This window comes from Stenella coeruleoalba, assembly GCF_951394435.1.
Source record: "Stenella coeruleoalba genome assembly, chromosome: 5".
NCBI lineage: Eukaryota > Metazoa > Chordata > Mammalia > Artiodactyla > Delphinidae > Stenella > Stenella coeruleoalba.
In genome coordinates, this window is record NC_137150.1 from 98,622,184 (window position 1) to 98,639,202 (window position 17,019).

Consider the following 17,019-nt stretch of genomic DNA (forward strand, 5'->3'; position numbering starts at 1 on the left):
TGGAACCTCATAATATGCTACCTTCCATGGCAAAAGGGACTTTGCAGATGTGACTCTGAGATGAGGAGTTTATCCTGGTTATTATCTGACTGGACCCAACCTAACCAAATGGATCTGTAAAATAGATTCTTTCCAGGCTGTGGTCAAAGGGAGATTTAATTAGGGAAGAATAATCAGAGAGAGGCAACACTGTTGGCCTTGAAGATGGAGGAAGGGGGTCACAAGCCAACGTAGAGTGGGGAACATGGGTGGCTTTAGGAACCTGGAAATGGCGAGGAAACGAGTTCTCTCCTAGAGCCTCCAGAAAAGAACGTGCAGTCCTGCCAATATTCGATTTTATCCTAGTGAGACCTGTGTTGGGCTGCTGACCTAAAAAACGGTAAGATAATATATTTGTGTTGCTTTAAGCCACTAAGTTTGTGGTTATTTGTTATGTCAGCTACAGAAAATTAATACATTGACCCAGCACTATTTATTGAAAAGGCTATCATTTACTCACTTTTCTACAGCTCCACTTTTGTCATAATTACGTGTTTATCTATTCATTGTCTGTTTCTGCATTTTCATTTTCTCTCCTGTTCCAGTAGTCTTTTGGTCCATTTTTGTACCAGTATTGCACTCCTTTAACTTCTATAACTTTTTAATATTTTAAAATTATTTAATAGTTCTGTTAACTAATTCTCAGTAGAGCAAATTTTCCCATAGTCTTCTTTAACAGCAATTTGGCTTTCCTTACCTCTCTACATTTCAATATAAATTACATAACCACTTGTTAATTTCAACAACAATAACAAAAACTCATTGGGATTTTGATCAGTATTGCACTTGCGCCATAGATCAATTCAGGAAGCTGACCTCTTTATAATACTGGTATTTAAAACATCTATGGTGTATTCTTTCATTTATCTGATCTTCCTTAATTTTTCTTAATAATGCTTGTAATTTTCTGTGTAGAGGCCTTGCATGTCTTTAGTTAGATTTATTCTTGTGTTTAATTTAATTTTATTTTAAATGGCATATTTTAAATATTTTGGGGTTGTTTTTTGGCTAATGTATACAGTTGATTTTTGTATACTATATAAACAATTTTTGTATGTGGACTTTTCCTGTATCTTTGCCAGTACACTTATTAATTCTAAAAATTTAACTGTAGATTCTTTTGGAATTTTACATATGCAACCATATGACCTGTGAATAATGACAATTTTAGTTCTTTTCCTGTGCTATAACTTCGATTTCATTTTTCTGCATTATTCCATAGCTAGAACCTTTAATACAGTGCTGAATAAAAGTGGGGAGAACAGGTATTTGTCTTGTTCTTGATATTAAAGAAAAGCTTTCAATGTTTTCCCAAGAAGTATAAGATTTGTTATATGCTTTTTAGAACTACTTTTGATCAGATTTGGAAGTCCCCATCTATTACTAGGTTGTTAGGAGTGGTTTTTTAAAGTACACCTTTTATTTTGAGATAATTTGTAGATTAACATGCAGTTGTAAGACATAATAGAGAGAGTCTGTACCATTTACCCAGGTTCTTCCAGTGGTGCCATCTTGCGGAGATACAGTGTAATGTTACAGTGAAGACCTTGACATTACAATCCAACAATCTTATTCAGACTTCTCTGGCTTTACTTATACTCATGTGTATTTAGTTCTATACAATTTTATCTCATGTGTAAGTTGACCATAGTCAAGATACAGAACGTTTCCATCACCATAAGGATTCCTCATGTTGCCCTTTTATAAGCACATTTCTTTCCTCTCCCTGCCTACTATTCCTAACTCCTGGTAGGCACTAATCTGTTCCTTATTTCTAAAAAAAAAAATTTTTAACATTTTATATAAATCAAATAGATGATGTAGTATGCAATCTTTAGGAATTGATTTTTTTCACTCAGCATAATTCCCTGGAGATTCATCCAAGTTTTTTGACATAAAAAGAGTTCATTCCTTTTTACTGCTGAATAGTTTTCCATAGTAAGGATATATCCCACTTTGTTTAAACATTCACCTATTGAAGGACATCTGGGTTGTTTCAGTTTGGGGCTATTATGAATAAAACTCCTATGAAAATTTATGTATAGATTTTTGTGTGAACATAAGTTTCACTTCTCTGGGATAAATGTCCATGAGTGCAAATTGCTGGGTCATATGGTGTTTTCATGTTTAGGTTTATAAGGAAGTGCTGAATTATTTCCCATTGTGGCTATACCAAAGAGTTTCTTTTCTTAAATTAATTTTTATTGGAGTATAGCTGCTTTACAATGTTGTGTTAGTTTCTGCTAAGGAGTTTTTTTTAAACCATGAATAAATGTTGAAGTTGGTCAAATATCTTTATCATCACCTGTTTAGTTGATCTTATGACTTTTCTCCTTTATTCTGTTACAGTGGTGAATTCTGTGGTAATCTTTGGATTTAAAGGAAACATATTCTCAACTGAGTTTTGTTTGTCCTTCTTTTTTAGTTCTTTTAAGTGTATGTTTAGGTTGGTTATCTGAGATTTTTCTTATTTCTTAGGTAGGCGTGTATTGCTATCAACTTCCCGCATGGAACTTCTTTCGCCGTTCTTTCTTATTATTCACTTTTCTGTTATTCAGGTTGAATAATTTCTATTGATTTGTCTTCAAGTTCAATAACCCTTTCTTCTGAAATATTGAATCTGTTGTTAAGCCTATACATTGAATTTTTCATTTCGGCTGTTGAACTTTTCAGTTCTAGAATTTCCACTTGAATAGTGTGGGTTAATTTCAGCTGGTCTGGATTGACCACAGGCTTATTTCCAGAGATACTTACCTTGTCCAACACTATAGAATGTATTAACTAAAAACAGATGTTCTAAAAAAAAAAACAGTTGTTCTCTAACATCTGTTAGAAAAAAAAAAAAAGATGTTCTCTAACCATTTAGAGATGAAAGAGGCATGGGAAACAAACACCTCTGCTGTCTAAGGGAATGCAATTCTAAAAATTTTGTAACTAAAGGCAAACTACAGTATTGAATAGGGTACCTAATTTATTCTCTACTTTGATTCCTATCATCAATTAACCTCTACACTAATGAAAGTTGATCATTGTTATTCCAGAATAAAAAGAAAGAAAGGGGAAAAGAGAAAAAATAAAAAATAACAGAACCCAGAAATTAGAGTGGATTCTAAGTGAAAAGATGGGAAGATACCTAAAGAGAAATTTAACCTCTTTCTAATTTTTATTAATTTGACCTTGGTTTATCAGATATTCATGCTGAAACTAACAGTTTTAATATAATTACTATGTGCCAGGCACTGTGCTAAATGGCTAATGTATTTTATTTCCATTTATTCATATAAGCACAGTAAGAAATCTTTCTTATTATCTCTACTTTACAGGTGAGGAACAGAGGTTCAGCAAAGTAAGTTAAAAACGGAAGTTGCTGAGCACAGTAATGAACCAAGTCAGGTGGGTAGACACTTCCTGGACCAGGCAAGTTTTGAGTTTGATTTTGAATGCAGAAACAAAGGCAAGAAAGGTTGGAACTGAGTAGTTTTTCTCCTACGAATCTTCAGGAAATTACCATGTTGTTGTCTATCTAAACTATTGATCTGCACAAACCATGTCCAGTGGAAAAAGGACCTCTGGGTTAAACTTGTAAAGACCTGTAATGGATATTTGATAATGCCAAGGATGATGATGACTAATGGCTGATAGGGCTGAAGGTCTCCACCACAATGCAGGACTTTAATTAAAAGCTGGCTTTGATTCTCTGTAGACAGGTATGCAGCTTTGCCACACTGAACAAATTCTGGGCCAGAGATTTCAAAGTTCCAAAGTTTGCATCTCTTTCTATTGAAATCCTTCTCTAGATCTAAATTAAACCTTCTTCTTACCCCTCACACATTGCAATTTATCATGTTTTTCTTGACTCATTGATCCAACTCTGAAGAAACCATTAAGAAAATCCTTTCCAAACTCTTCTCTACCATGCATTTGAACAATAACCTTTGATTTTATTTCTATGCATCCCCCTGTTGGTTTTACACTCTACTCAAATAATTACTAACTCTCTGGGACTCATATTTGTCCTCTGTAAAATGGAAGAAATTGTTTAATCATGACTTTGCTCCAAATCAGACTTTGCTCCTCTAAGTCCCAGGTGTTCAAAGAATTAATTCACACAATAGGGTGTTGGAGGTGTGACAAACACAGAAAGAGGCATTGCCCAGATAGAAATAGAAGTAGCTCTGCTTTCTGTTCACATATTAATGTTCAATTAATTGAACATATTAATTGAACTTGACAGGATTTCATTTGAAGGGATCTAATACTAAAACAAATTTGAAAACCATTGGATTAGGTTCTTTCTAGCTCTAAGCAGTCTAAGATAATAACCTATGATTCTGCAATCTGAACAACAGAGGGAAGAGCTGTTTTATCTATTTACATTTTGCATGTTTTCAGAGACTTAGAAACATATGTTTCTAAGGAATTTAGTGACTAGGTATGTGGATGATATATAAGGCTTGTGCTTATATATATATATATATATAAGGCTTATATATATATATAAGGCTTATATATATATATATATATATATATATATATATATATATATATATATATATATATATATATATATATATATATATATAAGGCTGAGTGCACAAGTAGGAACTGATCCTGTCAGAGAGGGCTCCAGGGATGGATTCTTTTCTCATAAAATCGTTTATAGCTCCTCCTCAGGAACTAGAGAAAAGACTCATGTAGCTATTTTCCCTAGCCCTGTTGACTCTGCTAATTTGACGGTAGCAGAACAGTGTTGGTGAATTTTAGGTAAAGCCAATAAGGAGAGTGGGACTTCAGCCTTCCCCTCCTCCTACACTCCTCCCACCCCACTGGCAGCTCCTCCCATTCTGGCTGGGGAAGGGATAGAGCAGAACTGAAGTTTATTTTAAACCTTTTGGGTCAGACACTTCAAAGCTGCCATGGCTACTGGAAATCTACCCCAACCTCTATAGTATCACGAGTCAGGATGCAGAATGTACCCCTTTTACAGCCTCTGGTGTTGTGAGGCAGTTGGTGACTGCCTCAAAACCTAGGGAGGGGCTTCCCTGGTGACTCAGTGGTTGAGAATCTGCCTGCCAATGCAGGGGACATGGGTTCGAGCCCTGGTCTGGGAAGATCCCACATGTCGCGGAGCAACTGGGCCCGTGAGCCACAACTACTGAGCCCGCACGTGCGATGAAGAGTGGCCCCTGCTTGCCACAACTAGAGAAAGCCCTTGCACAGAAATGAAGACCCAACACAGCCATAAATAAATAAATAAATAAATTAAAAAAAAAAAAAAAACCTAGGAAGGATGCCTGTCAGGTACTGTACACTCTATAGTGTGTATAAATCATAGGGTAGGGTTGGGGCAGAGTGCTTCATTACAAACTCCACTCTATTTTGAACTAAGAAGAAAGCATTCATAAGCTTCAAATTATTAATACTGGAATCACTAATGTAAATAATTGTAATGCTTTCTGGAGACCATTCGTAGGATGGAAAAGTAGCAGCTCTGCATCTACCTGAGCTCCCCTATCTACCTGCCTCAGCGTCACCACTCACTCTCCATCCCCCACCCCACTTGCAGAGTGATCTATCTCAAATATCAGCCTGATTATGCCCTCTTCTGCCTCAATGTCTTAGATGAATTTCCACTGACTTCTGAATAAAATACAAACTCTCTGGAAAAACATACGAAGACCAGCTTCATCCTGCTCCGTTCTCCACCCTGTACCTTTGGTTCCTGCCATTCCGTTTTCACTCTAGCAGAGGTTAAAGCCTGAAGTCTCAGCCCAGCTGGGTAGAATGTTGAAAATATCTTCTTTTTTCTTTTAAAAAGAGTCCTGTGTTTCTCAAGCATGGTTCTCAAGTCTCTTTGAAACAAAATCAATAAGCATCTTTATTAAACACTTCTAAGGCCCTAGCCCCAAGAACTGCTGTTTCGTATAGCAACAATTTAAACAGAGGTGCTACCAGCAAGTGGATCTCGTTGCCTTTGGGGGCTGCGGTCGTGCCTCTCAAAGTGAATTTGGAGGGTCTACACCCCTGGTAGCCAGTGCCTGCTGGGACCAGATGCTGTGACCACCGGGTCCCCAAGTGCCCACCTCCCCCCCACATGATGGGAGGTTTGGGGGGATGTACAATTCACCCTGTCCCCTCCTGAGCCCTGCAGACCATGACGTGGGCACCCGGCCCCGCGCCTGGGCCCACTCGATCCAGATCATGAAGGTGGAGGAGATCACAGCCAGCAGGTGTCCCCCACCATCAGTCAAGCAATTCCATGACTCCAAGATCAACTTCCGGCTGCCCTACCAGGTCCTGCATTGTCAGCACAAGCCATGCTTCACCACCAAGAGGCCCAACACCTTCTTTCATGTGCAGGCCCTCCCGGTCCCCAGGTCTGCCCAAATAAAACTCTTTGTTTAAACCAAAACAACCAACCAAATGAAACAAAACAAACCAAAAACAAAACCAAAAAAAACTTCTAATAATAGAGTGAATATTTATTGCCAGACATTAGGCTGTATGTTCTAGGTTAACTCTTTTAATCATTACAACAACCCTAAGAGGTAGGTGCTGTTTCTAACTTCATCTGATGGATGAGGAAACCGAGGCACAGAGAGGTTAAGTAATTGTCCAAGTTCGTAAGTGGCAAAGCCAGGTTTCAAACGCTGGCGGTCAGGCTTCACGAACCATCCTCTTAACCATGCTCCTTTATAGCCTTACTAAAATGCAGATTCACAGCCTCCTTCACAACCTAAGGGTATACATTTCAAATAAGATTCCCAAGGTGATTCTTCTATACACTTGTTTGAAAGCCATTATGGCAAATGTTGCGCCAATAAAAAATAGTAGAAGGTGAGTGCCCTCTAGTGTATATACATGAGTATTACACGTTTGTTGGTGTTGATGGATCAGATCTTTTATCAGTTCCTTACAAAAGAGCCACATTTCATGATGTACAAATTTTTTTTTTAATTTATTAAATTTTTTTTCGGCTGTGTTGGGTCTTCGTTTCTGTGCGAGGGCTTTCTCTAGTTGCGGCGAGCGGGGGCCACTCTTCATCGCAGTGTGCGGGCCTCTCACTGTCGTGGCCTCTCTTGTTGCGGAGCACAAGCTCCAGACGCGCAGGCTCAGTAGTTGTGGCTCACGGGCCTAGTTGCTCCGCGGCACGTGGGATCTTCCCAGACTAGGGCTCGAACCCGTGTCCCCTGCATTGGCAGGCAGATCCTCAACCACTGCGCCACCAGGGAAGCCCCTGTGATGTACAAATTTAAAGAACTGTATCAGGGTAAATTATTTCCATGTCAATGACTTAACTGATTGACACTACATTAAATTTATTTTGTCACAAAATTTATGTAAATATTGCCAGTAACTGTCTCTTATTAGACCTCAGCAGTTCCTGGGAATTCGATTTAATTATTGGAAGCCTCCATACCAGCACGTCTGGTTACTAGGAATAGAGACTCATAGCCTTAGCGCACAGTAACTGATAAATGTGGAACATCAAATCCACGTCGTGAAATGGCAGATTTTACTCATCCTATCTGTGGTGGCTTCACTATATCATTAATTGTCTTCAGTAGGTTCTGCTCAATTTATTCTCTCAGAAGGGGATTATACTTACAGCCTTCTGTTTTTTTTCTTATCCTCTTTCAGTTAGGGTTGGAAGGGAGGAGAATCAATTAACTATTTAGTGTGATATATATAAATCCCCTGTATTACTATGTTAGGCTATAGCTTATTCTCAAACAGGAAACCATCCATGGATTTTTTTTAGGTTAGAGTTAAATGTCTGAAACAAAAAGACCCCAAAATGTAGTGGCTAAAACAAGATTGAAGTTTATTCTCTTCGATATAACTGTCCAGAGGTAGTAGCCCTGACATCTACTCTCAACACAGATTCCATTTTGGGTTCAAAATAACTGCTCCACTTCCTGCTCTTACATCTGTATCCCAGCCAATGGAGAAAAGACCAGGGAAGAACACAGCCCTTCCTTTTAAGGACAAACCCAGAAGTGGCATACAACAGTTTTGCTCACATCCCATAGACCAGAATTTGGCCATAAGCTTCAAGAGAGGGTGGGAATGTAGTCTTCAGTGAGGCAGCTATATGCCCCACTAAAACCTGGAGTACCATAATTAAAGGAAGAAGAGGAGAATGGATTTTCAGTGGAGAAATAGTTGTCTTTGCCACAAACCACTTTCTATATTTGAACATTTTTATGTGATTCTATAAGCAGCCAGTTATTCACAGAAAATAGGCAAGAAAAACAAGTATCAGGTATTTCAAGAATGACAGTTAATGAAATGGTAGAATTTTTACAGAGATGCTGCTGATTCAGCTGAGAACCTGTTTTCTTTGCTTTATTGCCCTTCATGGCAGAGATTTATTAATTATGGACCTAGACAATCAATTCAAAAGTAAATACAGGCAGTCCTTGAATTGCATGACCTCAATATGCACAAATTTCAGTTAGTTACCATGGTTTAGTTAAATATCACCAGCTCCCCAACAACATAGTTCAAATTCAGTTACCACACACACACACAAACACACACACACACACACACACACACACACACACACGGTAGATAGAGATAAAGATGGATATATAAAGTGCAGGCCGCATAGCCCAGGGAGATCAGCTCAGTGCATCGTGACCACCTAGAGGGGTGGGATAGGCAGGGTGGGAGGGAGACGCAAGAGGGAGGAGATATGGGGATATATGTATATGTATAGCTGATTCACTTTGTTATACAGCAGAAACTAACACACCATTGTAAAGCAATTATACTCCAATAAAGATGTTAAAAAAAATAAAGCACAAACTTTGTGCTAGCTCTTCAGTCCACAAATCACTACATAAATAACAGGTGCACATGATATTCACTGACCAATCACATTACTTTTTTTGAAAGACTGTTTGTAGCAACCTAAATGTCCATCGACAGAGGAATGGATAAAGAAGATGTGTTACATATATACAATGGAATATTACTCAGCTGTAAAAAAGAATGAAATAATGCCATCTGCAGCACCATGAATGGACCTAGGGGTTATCATACTAAGTGAATTAAGTCAGACAGAGAAAGACAAATACCAATTATATCACTTATATGTGGAATTTAAAGAAAATGATATAAATGAACTTACTTAAAAATGGAAACAGACTCACAGCCTTTGAAAACAAACTTATGGTTACCAAAGGGGAAAAATGTGGCAGTGGGGAGGATAAATTAGGAGGTTGGAATTAACATATACACACTACATACCGAGAGCAAAGTGGGTAACTATGTTGCTTCTTTGTCGAACAGTAATAAATTCATGTGACATTTTACAAAAATGAAACTGAAAGAGGTAATTGGACAATAGACACGAAAGTGTAGTAAAGCGACAAAAAGTGAAATTCTAATTGAATATAAACAGAATTAGAAAAAGCTGACCATGGAAATGTCATCACCACCACTGAGATAGATATTTAGCCAGAGGAACTGTGTTAGCATTCTCCAGAGAAACAGAACCAATAGGATATGTTTATATATAATAGTGAGAGACTTATGTTAAGGAATTGGCTCCCATGACTATGGAGGTTGTCAAGTCCAAAATCTGCATAGTGAACCAGTACACTGGAGACCGAGGTGAAAGCTGATATTGCAGTTCAAAATCTGACCAAATATCTGGACACGATGGCCCAATCAAGTTGACACATAAAATTAAGCATCACAGGAACTTGGTGAAGGTTTACTTATTGACATAACTGAAGAAAGTGGTTATGACAAGCCAGCTAAAGATGTCCCAGAGGAAGTCATGCTGGTAAACAAATAAACAAACAAAAAACCTTCACATTAAAGGAACTCTTGGAATATTTCACAACACTGAAAGCACACTAAAGGCACAAAGGATAAAATATTGGAAGCTAATCCAAACTTAGAAAGGAGCCTGACAATTCACCAAGGCATAGAAAAAATGCTCGTTCCATATCATAAAGATATACAACAGAAAAAGGCAAGCACTGTTGAAACTATTCTTGATAAGTGCAAAGAAATAAAACACTTTACTTCTGAATGCTTCTAATGCTTTAAATTGCATTGTACTAAATAACTACTAGTTTTGATATTTTTTCATTTATAACTTACAGTAACTAAATCTTTAATGTTTTGACACAACATTTTTAAAGATCACAAAACAATCAGTTTTCTCACATTGATCATTCAGATTGATTTTTCTGGCTTCTGTGTGCATGGTCATTTTTATGATCCCAAAGTACCATGCAGAATGGGGACTGCCTGTGTGGTATTTCATTTAAAGAGGTTACCTGGTGGCTCAAATGGAATCTCTTTCTAAGAGGGTGGGAGAAGGGTATTAGCTCCTTTGCATACTCTGAAGTTCCTAATAAGGTGCAAGTATTTAGAAAATATTGGTTTCATTGTTTTAGTGGACAGTGACTCTGGGTCAGATGAAGACAGTGCAGTAATGTTAAGACAGCATTAGAAACAAGGTCTACACTTGGTCTCTGTCTAAACCTAAACTTCAGTTTCCTGATTCATCATGTGAGAGTAATAAGAGTGGTTACATCTGGGCTTCCCTGGTGGCGCCGTAGTTGAGAGTCCGCCTGCCGATGCAGGGAACACAGGTTCGTGCCCCGGTCCGGGAGGATCCCACATGCCGCGGCGGAGCGGCTAGGCCCGTGAGCCATGGCCGCTGAGCCTGCGCGTCCGGAGCCTGTGCTCCGCAACGGGAGAGGCCACAACAGTGAGAGGCCCGTGTACCGCAAAAAAAAAAAAAAAAAAAATTATGGGGTTGTTTTGAACATAGCACATAGCAAATGATAAATAAGTGTCTATAGGAAGAATGAGTGACCAGGATTCAGGTTGACCAAGAATAGTTACCCCACAAACTTCTCATAACCCTTCGGTTACAGTTGAGGCTAGGACATTAAGGCTGCCTGGCAACTGGTTAGAATGAGGGTGAGGGTAGGACCAACTATTTGGAGCGAGAAAGCCTGGTCCCTTGAAGGTACATATATCAGGACCAAAAGTGTTTAATCCTTTCTCCCAATCCTCATTCCCATTCCCCTTGACCTTTGTGCTCTCTGAATGGAGGCTGAATGGTTCAATTTGGGAAAAAGAGCAAAGGAATTAAAACTTGGGTCTGATCACGGGGTCTCCTAGCGGTGCCCGTTCTTGCATTTTTAGTTCTCTCTGTTGCCTCACTCCTCTCAGCAAAAAACAAACAAACAAAAAACAAAACCATGCTCAAGTCTTCCAACCCAGACAAAAGATGGATCTTATAACTGCCCACCCTGAGCTACTATTGTTCTATATATTCTTTTAAATTACCTGCCACCTCATCTGGATCTCTGAAGCTTTTGTCTCAAAGGCATCCAAGTGACTTCATAATTTCTAGTATCTGGTACTCAGCACTTAAGTTCTCTGATCAGAAAGTACAGCTTTCTGTCCACTGGCCACACTCTCCTCCTTGATGCCCCCCACCCCATGCCTCTGGGACATAGCACCAAAGGTCCCAAGACTTCTTGTTTCTTTTGTCATTAAATGTGTCTTGTGCTCTGTCTTCGGACTTTGAACCCTTTATCCTTGTGTTCTAAAAGTTCTTCTGTGAACTTTTCATCATTCCAGCTGTGGGTATCTCACAAATCTACCCTTTCAGTCCTTACCCCTTTCTGGGCCCACATTTTGATTTACACAGCCCACCAGCATCTTAAATTCAATGTGTCTGCAATAAGAGAGAGTATTTTAAATGTGCTTCCCCTCCCTCTGCATTCATTCAACACCATCACTTCCAGAAGCAAGTTCTGATCCTAGCTAAACAGTTAGACATCGGAGAAAATGTCACTCTAGTTAGATACAGAGAACAAAGGAAACCAATCTCGACTCCTAAGCTTAGTAAGTTGTTGATATGGGTTTAAGTTAAAAGGTTTTAAATGTGTATTTTCCAGGAGAGTATTCTAGTCCACCAAATGAGATGAATTCTCCATGACATGAATGGGAGCAGCTTTGCATCTCTTCTGCAAATACCATTGGTTGCTAGTGTCACGAAATCATCATGGAGGCAGGTACCCAGGAGCAATGTTAAATGTCATTCTTATTTCTGTCTGCTGAGGATTACTCAACAGCAGCCCAATGCCCATTGTTCCTTGACTGCCTAACAGAAGGGACACCTGCATATATCCCAACACTATGTCCCTAACATTTTCCCAAATGATTCCCCACACACACCTTTCAGTTGACCCATGATATTCTTAAGCCTCCTAGAATGGATGTTGAGAGCATTGTATAGTGAAGGGGTAGGTGGCCAGGAAGCTGCTGTGTCCAGGCAAATGGACTTCTGGAGAGCTTTGGCTAAATTGGTGGAAACAACTCTTTTAACAACTGTCTGGATCAAAGTGATTACCTCCTGTCCCCCCATACTTGCTAGTTCTTCTTTCTGAATTTCATATTTTTGTTAATCTTAGATCCACAAGCTCAATACTGGGATAATCTTCAAAAATTTCTCTCTAAATCGGGCATTTATGCTATTGTTTGCTTACCATATTTCCCTTTTTCTAGAAATGACATCCCACACTCACCACTCATTCTCTCCAACACTAATTACAGGGGGAGGTCCCCTGTGTTCTAACATGATCCTATCTCCTACCCCAGCCGTTGTGGATCTGTTCCAGGGTGGGCATCTGAACGAACAAGGAAGAATTAGAGTATTAGAAAGACTTAAGCTGCAAGTAAAAGAAAACCTGACAACCAGTACCTTAATTTATTTTTTCTCATATAATAACAGCTCCAAAGGTAGGCAGCCCAGGGCTCGTGCATCTGCTCAAGGATGTAACCAGGACCCAGGCTCCTTCAATCTTACTGCTGTGCAAACTTTTTCATGGGACTTTCTTAATCTTGGTCGCAAAATGGTGCTGTAACTCCAGATATCACATACATATTACTATAGGAAAGAATTACAGAGGGGCTAAAGGCAGAACATAAAAGACATAAGGGGCAGGCACCATGGCTTTCTCTATTTAATAAAATTTTTCTGGAATATTTGGGTGGTATCTACACCTCTATGAAAAACTAATTTTAAAATTACTTTAGTTACATAAATCACAGCAAGATCTTTTTTTGACCCACTCCTAGAGTAATGAAAATAAAAACAAAAATAAACAAATGGAACCAAATTAAACTTAAAAGCTTTTGCACAGCAAAGGAAACCATAAACAAGATGAAAAGACAACCCTCAGAATGGGAGAAAATATTTGCAATTGAAGCAACTGACAAGAGATTAATCTCCAAAATATACAAACAGCTCATGCAGCTCAACATCAAAAGAAAACAAAGACAAAGTCAGAAAGAGAAAAACAAATAGCGTATATTAACGCATGTATGTGGAACCTAGAAAAATGGTACAGATGAACTAGTTTGCAGGGCAGAAGTTGAGACACAGATGTAGAGAACAAACGTATGGACACCAAGGGGGAAAACCGCGGTGGTGTGGGGATGGTGGTGTGCTGAATTGGGCGATTGGGATTGAAATGTATACACTGATGTGTATAAAATTGATGACTAATAAGAACCTGCAGTATAAAAAAACAAACAAACAAAACAACTAATACTAAACTTTCTTTGAGTTATTTGTATGGAAATATGTTAATATAAATGTTTCAGACATTACATGAAATTTCTAAAAATCTTATATGTTCTGGTATAATGTTATAAGTCATAATTCTAGTTATTACTTTAAAATGTATATCTCAGAAATAACTAAATTTCCTTGTCAATTGCATTATTATGAACTTTCATCAAATCTTTAACCGTAGTCATTTTTAAGTCTTTTGTCATTTACAGACAGTTCTGGGTGTACTCTGATGCTTTCACAAAAATGTTCTATAAAAAGGTTTCACCTTCAAGGAATTCATGGAAAAGACTCTGACAAGTACAGGTTTCCGGTAACCGACTATGCTGCTGAACTGAATGAATAAGCATTTTCAGAACTCTAATGGAAAACTGATGAATTCATAAAAGTGCTAACAAAAGATCAAGATAAAAAAAATTAATTATATGGGACTCAGTGAACTGATGAGGATGATTATAATTTTTGTGACTTTCTGTTTGAATAAAACAAACAAACAAACAACCTAACCAAAAAATGGGCAGAACACCTAATAGACATTTCTCCAAAGAAGACACACAGATGGCCAACAAACACATGAAAAGATGCTCAACATCACTAACTATTAGAGAAAAGCAAATCAAAGCTACAATGAGGTATCACCTCATACTGGTCTGAATGACCATCATCAAAAAAATCTACAAACAATAAATGCTGGAGAGGGTGTGAAGAAAAGAGGACCCTCTTACACTGTTGGTGGGAATGTAAATTGATACTGCCACTATGGAGAACAGTATGGAAGGTCCTTAAAAAACTAAAAATAGAACTACCATATGACCCAGCAATCCCACTCCTGGGCATATATCCGGAGAAAACCATAATTCCAAAAGACACATGCACCCCAATGTTCATTGCAGCACTATTTACAATAGCCAGGACATGGAAGCAACTTCAGTGTCCATCAACAGAGGAATGGATAAAGAAGATGTGGTACATATATACAATGGAATATTACTCAGCCATAAGAAGGAACAAAATTGTGCCATTTGCAGAGACGTGGATGGACCTAGAGACTGTCATACAGGGTGAAATAAGTCAGAAAGAGAAAAATAAATATCATATATTAATACATATATGTAGAATCTAGAAAAATGGTACAGATGAACCTACTTGCAAAGCAGAAATAGAGACACAGACGTAGATAACCAATGTATGGACACCAAGGGGGGACGGGGCGTGGGGTGGGATGAACTGGGAGATTGGGATTGACATATATACACTACTATGTTTAAAATAGATAACTAGGGACTTCCCTGGTGGCACAGTGGTTAAGAATCCGCTTGCCAGTGCAGGGGACACGGGTTCGAGCCCTGGTCCTGGAAGATCCCACATGCCGTGGAACGGCTAAGCCCATGCGCCACAACCACTGAGCTCACACACCACAACTACTGAAGCCCGCGCACCTAGAGCCTGTGCTCCGCAACAAGAGAAGCCACGGCAAGGGGAAGCCCGCGCACCACAATGAAGAGTAGCCCCCGCTCGCCACAACTAGAGAATTCCTGTGTGCAGCAACGAAGACCCAGCACAGCCAAAAATAATATAAATAAATAAATTTATATTAAAAAAAATAGATAACTAACAAGAACCTAATGTATAGCACAGGGAACTCTACTCAGTGTTCTGTGGTGACTTAAATGGGAAGGAAATCCAAAAAGGAGGGGATTTTATATATATATATATATATATATATATATATATATATAGTTATATATGTGTATAACTGATTCACTTTGCTGTACAGCAGAAACTAACACAACACTGTAAAGCAACTATGCTCCTATAAAAAAAATTACTTCAGTTAAAGAAAAAACAAATTAGCAACACCAAATTGAATTAGATATTTAGCCTACATTAGCTTTAAAAAACAATTATTTTAATGATTTGTGTAAATATTTGCGTCCAAAATCCTAAAAGTTTAAAATTCTAGGACAAAAATTGAGTAAAAATCTCAAAAATTCCACTTCTTTGCTAATCTCACTACTATCACCCCATGACCACCCTCATTAGAATTTCGGATAAATTGGCAGAAGTTTGCCAAGGCAAACATATCTGTTTGGCAGCACAGCTCATAATTATCCTGAGTTTCTGTATCTAGCAGAAAATAACAGAGCTGAGTCACTTGAATAATATTGGGTTGGTCAAAAAGTTCGTTCAGGTTTTTCGTACCATCTTATGAAAAACCCGAACGAACCTTTTGGCCAACCCAATACATTTCTTAAGTTTGGCTCTCAAAATTTGGGAATTGGTGAAAGCAGTACAATTTAGTTAAGGTACTGGGCATTATGACTGTGTGTGTGTTTTTAGAAGGCAGAAAATCTGCCAGAGGGATGTCAGAATCTTTTCTAATTCTCTCCAGAAAAAGGCAGACTCATATACCATCAGCAGGACTAAAGTCAGTTATGTTCAACAGGGCTTTGGGGCAGAGAGGAGGGGTTTACCCTCCTCTTATCCAGTTCATAAGGATTCTGGGAAGCATGTGGAGTTTGAAAAATGATACTAATATACCTATACTTCATGAGTTTGTATAAGTCTAGTCAGAATCATTTTGGCTGGTAGGGTCACACAGAACACACAGCAGTGCAGGAAACTGGGTTCAAAAAGGATGAGAATATCTACCTTACACCTTATGTCTTACAACTTACTCTAAACGTATGATTTGTCCCTGTCAGCTTTCTGATGCTTGAAATTGCTTGACAAGGGGACGCCTTTTACTCCACCCCAACAAATAACACTTACATACAAGTATCCTCCTTGGAGACAATTTGAACGCCTAGGAAGTGTGGTTTGAACTCACACTAATCAGGCTGTTAAGGTCTTTCTTAAGTGTACCATAACAAGGTGAAGGTAGGGAAGGCGCTGGAAACCAGAGGAGGAAATGAGAGAGGCCCTGCACATAGAAAGGCTAAGGGTGGGGAGGGGTGGAAACCTGGAAACTAGCACACAATTGGGCTCAAGTCCAGCCTATCTGACCAGGCAAATGTTCAAAACAGCCTGTGCCTGCTTATCTTTTACTAACTTTATGGGTATTCTCAGAATTAGAGCAATAATGAAGGGGGTTCTTAAAGGAAAATGGGCGAGAGAGGTTCCTTTTCATTAATGAGGTTCACTTATCACCACCAGGCTCAGTCAAAACCCATCACAGGGCTTCCCTGGTGGCGCAGTGGTTGAGAGTCCGCCTGCCGATGCAGGGGACACGGGTTCGTGCCCCAGTCTGGGAAGATCCCACATGCTGTGGAGCGGCTAGGCCTGCGAGCCATGGTCGCTGAGCCTACGCGTCCGGAGCCTGTGCTCCACAACGGGAGAGGCCACAACAGTGAGGCCCG